General features: G+C 37.8%; 1 protein-coding gene across 1 annotated transcript in view; it reads left to right on the forward strand.

Moving 5' to 3' along the window:
• The window catches only part of LOC130361006 (uncharacterized), a 118888-nt gene that overhangs the window by 77037 nt on the left and 28699 nt on the right, over positions 1-13152 (forward strand). The gene's annotated exons all lie outside the window — the stretch shown is intronic.

Raw genomic sequence — 13152 nt, forward strand, 5'->3', positions numbered from 1 at the left:
GGTAGCATTTAGACACTGCATGTTAGTTTCTAAATTGTGATTGTTGTGCTTTTTGTAATCTTGTAATATATTGTGGCTGTATAATCTTTAAAAGGGATATCTACACAAAGCTAGATATGTCCCTGGTGGGCCAGTTGACTTTGATGGGTAGAAAATAGTATAATTGAGTCTAAGTTCGGTACATTTTCCAAACGTATGCACTTTCTATGAGGGACACAAAAATGTGGTTAACCAATAAATCCTCCACAGAAAAAGTGTATGTTCAGAACAACAGACAGCAGCATAATGTATTATAAAAAATGAGGTCCCAGCACTTGGTGAGTGCTGGGACCTCCTTTTTTATATTGCATTACTTTTTTCCTCGTGCACCACCACCACTCAGATAGTGCCGACCATTCTTTTACCAGCAGCATAATGTATGTCCTGTGTTGCATTTCTATGTTGATTTAGCAGATAGTATCATTCTCTTGTAGATTTTGTTTTGTAAGCCGCAGAGTCATAGGCTGTGCTCATGACATGTCAACGTGTCTCAAACAGATGGACCAAGACAACAGTCATATAATTGTCTATTTTTCCCATCAAAACTGATGGAATCTGCTGTAGAGATTTCTAACAGAGCCCTTGTTGCACATGTGAACAGAGCCATGCTGTAGAATCAATGGTGCCATCTGCAGGCTGTACAAATAACAACATCAAATATATGAGATAGTAGCAAAGAATGAGGAAGAAATATCCCATTTGTTTTCTCATGCACTTCCTGCTAATTTCTAGCAGAACTAGTCAACAATGGGTGGCTAGCACAGCTGACAAGCTAGCTTAACCCCTTAAGGATTCAGAGTTTTTCCATTTTTGCACTGCATCATTTATTCCTCCTTACCTTTTAAAAATCATAACCCTTTAAATTTTGCACCTAAAAATCCATATTATGGCTTATGTTTTGCGCCACCAATTCTACTTTGCAGTGGAATTAGTCATTTTACCAAAAAACCCTCGGCAAAACGGAAAAAAAATTTATTGTGCGACAGCATTGAAGAAAAAATTCAATTTTGTAACTTTTGGGGGCTTCTGTTTCTACGCAGTGCATTTTTCGGTAAAAATGACACCTTATATTTATTCTGTATATCCATACGATTATAATGATACCCTACTTATATAGGTTTGATTTTGTCTTCTGGAAAAAATCATAACTACATGCCTGAAAATGAATACATTTAAAATTGTCATTTTTGACCCCTATAACTTTTTTATTGTTCTGCGTATGGGGTGGTATGAGGGCTCATTTTTTGCACTGTGATCTGAAGTTTTTTGAGGTACAATCTTTGTACTGATCAGACTTTTTTTATTCATTTTCTCATCATATAAAAAGTGACCAAAAAAACGCTATTTTGGACTTTGGAATTTTTTTGCGCATACCCCATTGACCGTGCGGTTTAATTAATGATATATTTTTACAGTTTGGACATTTCCGCACGCGGCAATACCACGCTTATTTTTATTTATATCGGGTTTTTTTATGGAAAAAGGGGGGTGATTCTTACTTTTATTAGAGAAGGGAATGATCTTTATTAACTTTTTTCACACTTTTTTTGCAATGTTATAGACCCCTCTAGTGGCTATTTCACTGCACACACTGATCTGCTACACAGATAATTGCCGTGCATTAACAGGGAAATGATCAGTGTTATTGGCGGTCGATTGCTCAAGCCTGGATTTCAGGCTTGGAGCAATCAATCGCCGAACGGACACGCCAGAGGCAGGTAACGGACCCTCTGCTCGCATTCTAGCTGATCAGGACATCACAATTTCAGCCCAAAATTTTTTGTTACTTTAGATGCGGCAATCAACTTTGAACGCTGCATCTAAAGGGTTAATAGCGCACAGCACAACTATCGGTGCTGCACGCTATTAACCCAGGGTCCTGGCTTTCATTAGTTGCCAGGACAGACCCGCTATGATGTGGTGTGACCCCGTGTTATAGACCGGGACCGGGTGCAGGTTTGCCCTGCATCCTTAAGAGGTTAAACATGAGCTGTGACCAACCGAGATCTTACTATCATTACATAGGTTGTAGGTAGTGCAGGTAGGTAGTGGTAGTAAGTAGATAGATCATTTTACCACAAAAGCAAAAAAAATACATTATTTGTGGGGTGAAAAAAACAACACAATTTTGCAACTTTCGGGTGCTCCCATTTTTAAGCAGTGCGCTTTTTTTTTTAGTACAAATGACATACTATTTATATTCTGTAAGTCCAAACATTTACAGCAATACCCAATTTAAATAGTTTTTGTAATATTTTACTACTTTAAAAAAAATATTACTTTTTTGTAATGTTTTGCAGTGGTATTTTTTTTTACATTTCTGTCATTCACTGTGTGATTCAATTAACAACATTATATTCGAATAATTAGAATATTTACTCACACAGCAACACCAAATATGTTTATGTTTATTTTAGTTTGCTAATGATATCAATGGGTATACGGAGGTCCCATTAACCACACTAGGGGGTATCTATCCTGCAGTCAATATTGATTATAAAGTGTTAAAGTTTACACAAAGGATAGTGCATGAAACATAGCTTTTAATACAGTAGTTTAAAATATCCACCAAATTCAACGTGAGTGCCTTCACCAAACAAATCTAATGGTTGATTAGCAGCCGAACTATCCTTCTAGGGGGAACTGCCAGGCAAACAAATTACCTGAATCACTGATATCAGGATTTACCAAAGGATATAGCAGATAATTATAATATATCCAAAAAGACAAGGTTGCTGCTAAATAGATATTGCGTGTCTCACAGCCCTTATAAACCATGGTTTATATATATATATATATATATATATATACAAAAAAGATTTTTGTGGTACTGACCACTGCGTAAGTTAGGTCTCCCAAATTTAATTAGAAAGAGTAATCGTAAAGGGAACCTTTAAAATATTACTTTTAATTTATCCTTTAAAAAATATACAAAAAACAAAAAACGAATGAAAGATTTTTTTGGAAAAATTTTTTTCTGAAAAATTATTATTTTCTTGACCGCCACCAGTGTATATAATTTACTGTTGTTCAAACAATGTTCATAATTCCGTAATAATACTGAGAGTTCAAACAATGTTCATAAGTTCCTGTGTGTGAAAGGTCTATCGATCAATCTCAGTATCGGTGCCTATTCACATAGGTAGCCGCTGTGCCTGCGTTATTCTCCTTTTCTTATTTCGATGTATAATAGGCGCATCCACATTGGAATACCAGTACAATACAACAACAATTCCGTAATATATTGCTCATAGTGCTGTGTTTAATTGCAATTAATCCCATATTACTATTGCTTGTTCACATTCATGCCGGTTGCGGTATGTTGGTCGTACTCCACATGGGTGTGTTCATTAGTACACAGGGTTAGTCACCATCCCGGGCGTGTATCCAACACCCTATATGTGCGCTTATTCACACTCCTGCTAATGGATCGTCAACCTGGGTGTATGTGCGAACCCTTATGTATGTGCTTGTTCACACTGCTGCCGGTTGATTGCCCTTCTGGGCGTATGTCCAACACCTTATGTAGGTGCTCATTCGCACTCCTGCTGGTTGTGATATTTGAATAGTTTTAAGATTGAGGTTCTTAAATAGATCGTTTTATCACCGGCTAAGGCGTATATCCTCCACTGTATAACACTCTCCGATTGGGATTAATTTAATTCACATATGAACATATACGGTCCTAGTTATTCGTCCTCGTATTTGTTTTATTTTTGTAGTTCAAATATCCAATCTGCGTTATTAGGTTTTAGCTTTCTGTTCACATTGGTGTATTCATGTCTCAGCCTTTTTTAACCCTCTCCATAAGACATTCGCAGTCACCACAGCACCTCATTCATACAGTGTTATCTGTTAATTCCTATTGTACTGAGGTGTATACATTCACTGCACTGTGGAGCTCTATATAGTGAATATTCAGGGTGTAATTCATACACCTCGATTCTTCACTATTACTTGTAGTGAGTATATTACTATATATGTGAACCCATCAATCATCACAATACCAATAAATCACCACATGCATATTTCACACAATTTGTAGCCTTTTTGTTACTCATGCACAAATAGATTCAGGTGTGATTGGACGATTGCATATAAACCTCTGAGTACGTAAAGACTCTGTTCACATTGTATTGCGGTCACACATATTGTTCGGCATATATGGAGCCAATTGCAGATGTGAGGATATTATCCAGTTTAATAATTTGTAGAATTCAAACGTTACTAGTCATTGATTGTAGTTGTATTTAGTATGCACAGTCTGTAATGCGATTGTCAGCAACTTATGACCTTTATCATATTGATATATTTAAATATGCACTTGTTTCTTTTTGTTATCCATTTGCATATTTGATATATTTTGTACAAGTGTTCCGTAATTATTATTCACTTAGTATCATATTTCCTTTCCCACAGGAATCCGTTTACACTTTGCATGCATGCATTGCCTTATATCTTGTTTAAGAAAGGTCAATAGAAAAAAGTGCAAATGGAAAGAAAAACCTGGTGTAGATCAAGGATGCAGTTCACATTGTCTAGGTTCGACGCGTTTCTTTTGCCAGGTCTTCAGGAACCATGTTAGGCCATTTTCTTTCATCAGAAGTATAGAGCCATGTTGTTTGGTGTCCGACACTGATGGCGGTCAGCACCAAATGCCGCCATTGTATCTTCTTTAAATAGGACGTCATTCCCACTCCACCCTCCTTCCTTTCTGGTTCTACCTATCACTGCTTGCTACGTCAGTTACCTGGCGTGTCTATGTGCAGAGAAGGTGATTGGGACCAGGTGTATGGGGGAGTGTATTCTGGTCAGGGTTAGGGTATTACTACACGTTCTAACCATTCTGTCAGTTTCTGTTTAGATGGATTTATTGAGGCTGTAATGATATATTAATACAGAGATTCGCATTGTTACCGAGAGGCTGCAAATTCATTGACCGATCCAATATATAACTATGAAAAATTATATATTTATTATTTACTTTATTTTGTTGGTCTTTCTTAGTTTGTAAGAAGTATATTAGGGACATTAGGGGAGGGATTATTAATTTCTCATTTAAATGAAGCTTGAAAATGCTATGAATTCATTCAATCCCTTGGGTCTGACTGAATCCATAAGAAATGTCCATTTAGCTTCTACCTGCAGGAGAATTTTATCCCAGTTCCCCCCTCTAGCTGGGGGCTTAACCACTTCCAGCACCTGTACCTTAAGTTCTCTAGGGTCACCGTCGTGGCTACATGAGAAGTGATTTCCCACTGGGGTGTCTCTTCGATGCCTTATATCAGCCAGATGTTCCTGTACCCTATTTTTCAATGTTCTAAATGTTTTACCTACATAGTTGATCGGGCACGGACAACTCAACACATAGACCACCCCTTTCGTGTTGCAATTTGCCCAATGCTTCAGGGGAAATAACTTTTGATTAGTAGCACTCACACAGTGATTACCCCTTTTGATATGTGGACATACAATGCATCCACTACATGGATAGGTACCTTTTGCTCCCGTTTTTAGCCAGGTCTCCTGGTTTGTTTCGGGTTCCAAATTGCTTCTAATGAGTCTATCTTTTAAACTTCTACCTCTTCGATATGTTATAGAGGGATCTTCTGGTAGCGCTGTCGCCAGTGTCTTATCTGCCCTCAGGATCTCCCAATATTTTTGGAAAATTTTCCAAAAATATTGGGAGATCCTGAGGGCAGATAAGACACTGGCGACAGCGCTACCAGAAGATCCCTCTATAACATATCGAAGAGGTAGAAGTTTAAAAGATAGACTCATTAGAAGCAATTTGGAACCCGAAACAAACCAGGAGACCTGGCTAAAAACGGGAGCAAAAGGTACCTATCCATGTAGTGGATGCATTGTATGTCCACATATCAAAAGGGGTAATCACTGTGTGAGTGCTACTAATCAAAAGTTATTTCCCCTGAAGCATTGGGCAAATTGCAACACGAAAGGGGTGGTCTATGTGTTGAGTTGTCCGTGCCCGATCAACTATGTAGGTAAAACATTTAGAACATTGAAAAATAGGGTACAGGAACATCTGGCTGATATAAGGCATCGAAGAGACACCCCAGTGGGAAATCACTTCTCATGTAGCCACGACGGTGACCCTAGAGAACTTAAGGTACAGGTGCTGGAAGTGGTTAAGCCCCCAGCTAGAGGGGGGAACTGGGATAAAATTCTCCTGCAGGTAGAAGCTAAATGGACATTTCTTATGGATTCAGTCAGACCCAAGGGATTGAATGAATTCATAGCATTTTCAAGCTTCATTTAAATGAGAAATTAATAATCCCTCCCCTAATGTCCCTAATATACTTCTTACAAACTAAGAAAGACCAACAAAATAAAGTAAATAATAAATATATAATTTTTCATAGTTATATATTGGATCGGTCAATGAATTTGCAGCCTCTCGGTAACAATGCGAATCTCTGTATTAATATATCATTACAGCCTCAATAAATCCATCTAAACAGAAACTGACAGAATGGTTAGAACGTGTAGTAATACCCTAACCCTGACCAGAATACACTCCCCCATACACCTGGTCCCAATCACCTTCTCTGCACATAGACACGCCAGGTAACTGACGTAGCAAGCAGTGATAGGTAGAACCAGAAAGGAAGGAGGGTGGAGTGGGAATGACGTCCTATTTAAAGAAGATACAATGGCGGCATTTGGTGCTGACCGCCATCAGTGTCGGACACCAAACAACATGGCTCTATACTTCTGATGAAAGAAAATGGCCTAACATGGTTCCTGAAGACCTGGCAAAAGAAACGCGTCGAACCTAGACAATGTGAACTGCATCCTTGATCTACACCAGGTTTTTCTTTCCATTTGCACTTTTTTCTATTGACCTTTCTTAAACAAGATATAAGGCAATGCATGCATGCAAAGTGTAAACGGATTCCTGTGGGAAAGGAAATATGATACTAAGTGAATAATAATTACGGAACACTTGTACAAAATATATCAAATATGCAAATGGATAACAAAAAGAAACAAGTGCATATTTAAATATATCAATATGATAAAGGTCATAAGTTGCTGACAATCGCATTACAGACTGTGCATACTAAATACAACTACAATCAATGACTAGTAACGTTTGAATTCTACAAATTATTAAACTGGATAATATCCTCACATCTGCAATTGGCTCCATATATGCCGAACAATATGTGTGACCGCAATACAATGTGAACAGAGTCTTTACGTACTCAGAGGTTTATATGCAATCGTCCAATCACACCTGAATCTATTTGTGCATGAGTAACAAAAAGGCTACAAATTGTGTGAAATATGCATGTGGTGATTTATTGGTATTGTGATGATTGATGGGTTCACATATATAGTAATATACTCACTACAAGTAATAGTGAAGAATCGAGGTGTATGAATTACACCCTGAATATTCACTATATAGAGCTCCACAGTGCAGTGAATGTATACACCTCAGTACAATAGGAATTAACAGATAACACTGTATGAATGAGGTGCTGTGGTGACTGCGAATGTCTTATGGAGAGGGTTAAAAAAGGCTGAGACATGAATACACCAATGTGAACAGAAAGCTAAAACCTAATAACGCAGATTGGATATTTGAACTACAAAAATAAAACAAATACGAGGACGAATAACTAGGACCGTATATGTTCATATGTGAATTAAATTAATCCCAATCGGAGAGTGTTATACAGTGGAGGATATACGCCTTAGCCGGTGATAAAACGATCTATTTAAGAACCTCAATCTTAAAACTATTCAAATATCACAACCAGCAGGAGTGCGAATGAGCACCTACATAAGGTGTTGGACATACGCCCAGAAGGGCAATCAACCGGCAGCAGTGTGAACAAGCACATACATAAGGGTTCGCACATACACCCAGGTTGACGATCCATTAGCAGGAGTGTGAATAAGCGCACATATAGGGTGTTGGATACACGCCCGGGATGGTGACTAACCCTGTGTACTAATGAACACACCCATGTGGAGTACGACCAACATACCGCAACCGGCATGAAAGTGAACAAGCAATAGTAATATGGGATTAATTGCAATTAAACACAGCACTATGAGCAATATATTACGGAATTGTTGTTGTATTGTACTGGTATTCCAATGTGGATGCGCCTATTATACATCGAAATAAGAAAAGGAGAATAACGCAGGCACAGCGGCTACCTATGTGAATAGGCACCGATACTGAGATTGATCGATAGACCTTTCACACACAGGAACTTATGAACATTGTTTGAACTCTCAGTATTATTACGGAATTATGAACATTGTTTGAACAACAGTAAATTATATACACTGGTGGCGGTCAAGAAAATAATAATTTTTCAGAAAAAAATTTTTCCAAAAAAATCTTTCATTCGTTTTTTGTTTTTTGTATATTTTTTAAAGGATAAATTAAAAGTAATATTTTAAAGGTTCCCTTTACGATTACTCTTTCTATATATATATATATATATATATATATATATATAAAACAATTCATTTATTGGTATGCATTAAAAATCTGAAATTGATTCTTATTGTGACTATACACTCGTGACAAAAAATAGATAATTAATGATACCAAACACCCAATGTAGTCTATAGTCAGTCCTGACCAATCAATAATAAATATTAAATAAGGTGAACAGATGTGTCTGATTAGTCTTCCCAAGGTATATCGATTCAGACTCTCTCTCCCTTGGACATAGCCCTTTAATCACACTCTGCCTTTTGACCAACAATAAGCAATAAAAGGGGTAGACAATCACCTTCAACATTGGGTATCCATAAAGACTTATAACACCTCTTGTGAAAAATAAGTGAAAAATAAAAGAAACAACATTACAGACTGTTGTCCTATAGTTCCGACGCGTTTCCACCCATCTGGTGTCAGGGTTTCTCAAGGAACTTTAATATTAAACAGTCCAATGATAATGGACAGATGTCACAGTGAGGCTGGCTAATAGATGGCGCCGATAAACCTCATATGTTGATATCCCTCATATTTGTCAGACGTGCACCCCGTCAGCGTGTGTCAACTAATGTCTGCACACGCTGACCGGGGTCTACGTCTGACAAATATGAGGGATATCAACATATGAGGTTTATCGGCGCCATCTATCAGCCAGCCTCACTGTGACATCTGTCCATTATGATTGGGCTGTTTAATATTAAATTTCCTTGAGAAACCCTGACACCAGATGGGGGGAAACGCGTCTGAACTATAGGACAACAGTCTGTAATGTTGTTTCTTTTATTTTTCACTTATTTTTCACATGAGGTGTTATAAGTCTTTATGGATACCCAATGTTGAAGGTGATTGTCTACCCCCTTTTATTGCTTATTGTTGGTCAAAAGGCCGAGTGTGATTAAAGGGCTATGTCCAAGGGAGAGAGAGTCTGAATCGATATACCTTGGGAAGACTGATCAGACACATCTATTCACCTTATTTAATATTTCTTATTGATTGGTCATGACTGACTATAGACTACATTGGGTGTTTGGTATCCTTAATTATCTATTTTTTGTCACGAGTGTATAGTCACAATGAGGGACATTTATCAATGTTTGCTTATGTATTCTTTTTTTTAGTAATTTTTTCCTTACTTTTTTTTTTGCTTATGTGTGACTTATTTATCAACTGGTTTCAGCCTGTTGATAATTTTCTTTCACGTAAGCAATTTTTCCTTTTTTTACTTTGGTAGCAGCTTTTTCTGCTTCAAAAAGGGCTCTAGGTCTTCCCCAGGAATTTATAGACCGGTAAGTTTAACGTGCATTGTGGGTAAATTGTTTGAAGGATTTATAAGGGATTACATACAGGAATACATAGGGGATAATTGTATTATAAGTGATAACCAGCATGGGTTTACTAAGGATAGAAGTTGTCAAACCAATCTAATTTGCTTTTATGAAGAGGTGAGTAGATGCCTTGACAGAGGAATGGCTGTGGATATAGTGTTTCTGGATTTTGCTAAAGCATTTGATACTGTCCCTCACAGACGTCTGACAGGTAAGTTAAGGTCTTTGGGCTTGGAAACTTTAGTTTGTAACTGGATTGAACAATGGCTCATGGATCGTACCCAGAGAGTGGTGGTCAATGATTCGTACTCTGATTGGTCCCCGGTTATTAGTGGTGTACCCCAAGGTTCAGTACTGGGACCGCTGTTGTTTAATTTATCAATAATATAGAGGATGGTATTAACAGCTCTGTTTCTATCTTTTCAGATGACACCAAGCTTTGTAGCACGGTACAGTCTATAGAGGATGTGTATAGGTTACAAGATGACTTGGATAGACTAAGTGTCTGGGCATCCACTTGGCAAATGAGGTTCAATGTGGATAAATGTAAAGTTATGCATCTGGGTACTAATAACCTGCATGCATCGTATGTCTTAGGGGGGATTAAACTGGCAGAGTCACTGGTAGAGAAGGATCTGGGTGTACTTGTAGATCACAGACTACAGAATAGCATGCAATGTCAGGCTGCTGCTTCCAAAGCCGGCAGGATATTGTCATGTATCAAAAGAGGCATGGACTCAAGGGACAGGGACATAATACTCCCCCTTTATAAAGCATTGGTACGGCCTCACCTGGAATATGCTGTTCAGTTTTGGGCACCTGTCCATAAAAGGGACACTGCAGAGTTGGAAAGGGTGCAGAGACGCGCGACTAAACTAATATGGGGCATGGATCATCTTAGCTATGAGGAGCGATTAAAGGAGTTACAATTGTTTAGTCTTGAGAAGAGACGTTTAAGGGGGGATATGATAAACGTATATAAGTATATTAATGGCCCATACAAAAAATATGGAGAAAAACTGTTCCAGGTTAAACCCCCCCAAAGGACGAGGGGGCACTCCCTCCGTCTGGAGAAGAAAAAGTTTAGTCTCAAGGGGCAACACGCCTTCTTTACCGTGAGGACTGTGAATTTATGGAACGGTCTACCTCAGGAACTGGTCACAGCAGGAACAATTAACAGCTTTAAAACAGGATTAGATACATTCCTGGAACAAAATAACATTAATGCTTATGAAGAAATATAAAATCCCATCCCTTCCCCAATATCGGGCCACACCCCTACCCCTTAATTCCCTGGTTGAACTTGATGGACATATCTCTTTTTTCGACCGTACTAACTATGTAACTATGTAACTATGTAACTATGTTTGAGCTGGAGTAAATTTAGTAAATTTTTAACCCTGTTGCGACTTTTTTTTGCGCAGTTGCGACTGTCGCAGTTAATAAATACCTGACTACCAGTAGTCCATTTTAAAATTATTACTACGTAGTTAATTTTTGGAAAACTTGCTTTTCTTGCTTTCCAGTCAAAATGTCGCACGAAAAATCGCGTAGTCGCAGTTGCGACAATTTTGCGACAATTATAGTAAAGAAAACCTGACTAAACCCGTTGATAAATGTCCATAAATAAGAATCAATTTCTGATTTTTAATGCATACCAATAAATGACTCTTTGATATATCAGTCTTATGTGCTGCTTTGTAAATAGATATTGCCTAACAAACCTTGTCTTTTTGGATATATTATAATTATCTGCTATATCCTATTGTAAATCCTGATATAAGTGATTCAGGTAATTTGTTTGTCTGGCAGTTCCCCTGGAAGGATAGTTCGGCTGCTAATCAACCATTAGATTTGATTTGGTGAAGGCACTCACGTTGAATTTGGTGGATATTTTAAAAGCTATGTTTAATGCACTATCCTTTGTGTAAACTTTCACACTTTACTATTTATTTTAGTTTACATCATTTTATTTGAAAAATAGGAAGGTGATTCAAACTTTTATTAGGGGAGGGGCTTTTTCACATTTATTTACATTTTTTTTCGATTTTATTTACTACTTTTTATGCTATAAAGTTATGCTATTTAGAGCAGTGATCCGAAACCTAAGTCTTTCGGCCTGTTGCAAAACTACAGCTCCAAGCATGTTGCACTATATAGTAGTATACAGTAATAAAGACCATGGTGCAACATGCTGGGAGTTGTAGTTTGACATTTTCCATCTAAAGATTGCAGTCATACTGTATATTTTACCTGCTATAGTTCCTATATAATTTAGGTTACTCTTAAAGGGAATTTGTCACTTTGATTTTTCTTCAATTATTTGAGCCAGATACTGAAACATGTACTGTTTTTCCAATCTGTTTCCATTTTCTGGTGGTATTTTTTTTTATTAAGGGGAAAGCCATTTGCTGACTGAGCTGGTTTTAACAGCATGTAGAGATATGCTTTACAGCATGCTCCATTGGCAGAGGCAACAATAGACATGTACTGTCCTATTGGCATGAATGGGAAAGGTTAACAGGTGTGCTCTGTGACCTTTTCAGACCTTTCCACAGGGAGAAGGGCTGAGCTGTGAACAGCATCTATTGTGAATACATGCCTTATCTATATACTAATGTCATCTTTTGCTGTCATCCTTTTTATGATGATAAGGAGGAGACTGGGAGGTGATATTTATAGACAAAAAGTCTAAGCTTAATATTAATATTAGGTCTAGTGGTAAGACTGAAAACTACAATATTTCTTTATAATTTAAATAGAAAAATGGGAAATTATAAAAAAAATCATCACCAAAAATTCTTAAAAAATTCTGATTCAATCAATAGATCATTTTCTGGTGACACATTCCCTTTAGGTGTAATTTGGTTAAAAAAGTGAAGTGAAAATTTTGAATTGTTACATTCTTTTAATGAACTGTTTATGATTCTGGCAAAAATTGTCTGCTAAAGCTATTACACAACCAGGCTTAACCTAGCCACGGTGTTTCAGCTTAAAGGGGTACTCCGGTGCTTACACATCTTATCCCCTATCCAAAGGGACCCCATTTGTAATCAGTCCCTGGAGCGTGTTCGCCGGTAATCAGACCTACCGGCGAACACGCTCCGGGACTGATTACAAATGGGGTGCCTCGTGCAAGATCCCGGGGGTCCCCAGCAGCGGGACTCCCGGGATCAGGCATCTTATCCCCTATCCTTGGGATAGGAAATGAGATGTGTAAGCACCGGAGTACCCCTTTAAATAATAGCAGTTGCCTTTCTTAAAGTGCACCTCTCATTCCCTTGTGTAAGCAGGATACCA

Source organism: Hyla sarda, chromosome 3 (assembly GCF_029499605.1).
Source record: "Hyla sarda isolate aHylSar1 chromosome 3, aHylSar1.hap1, whole genome shotgun sequence".
Lineage (NCBI taxonomy): Eukaryota > Metazoa > Chordata > Amphibia > Anura > Hylidae > Hyla > Hyla sarda.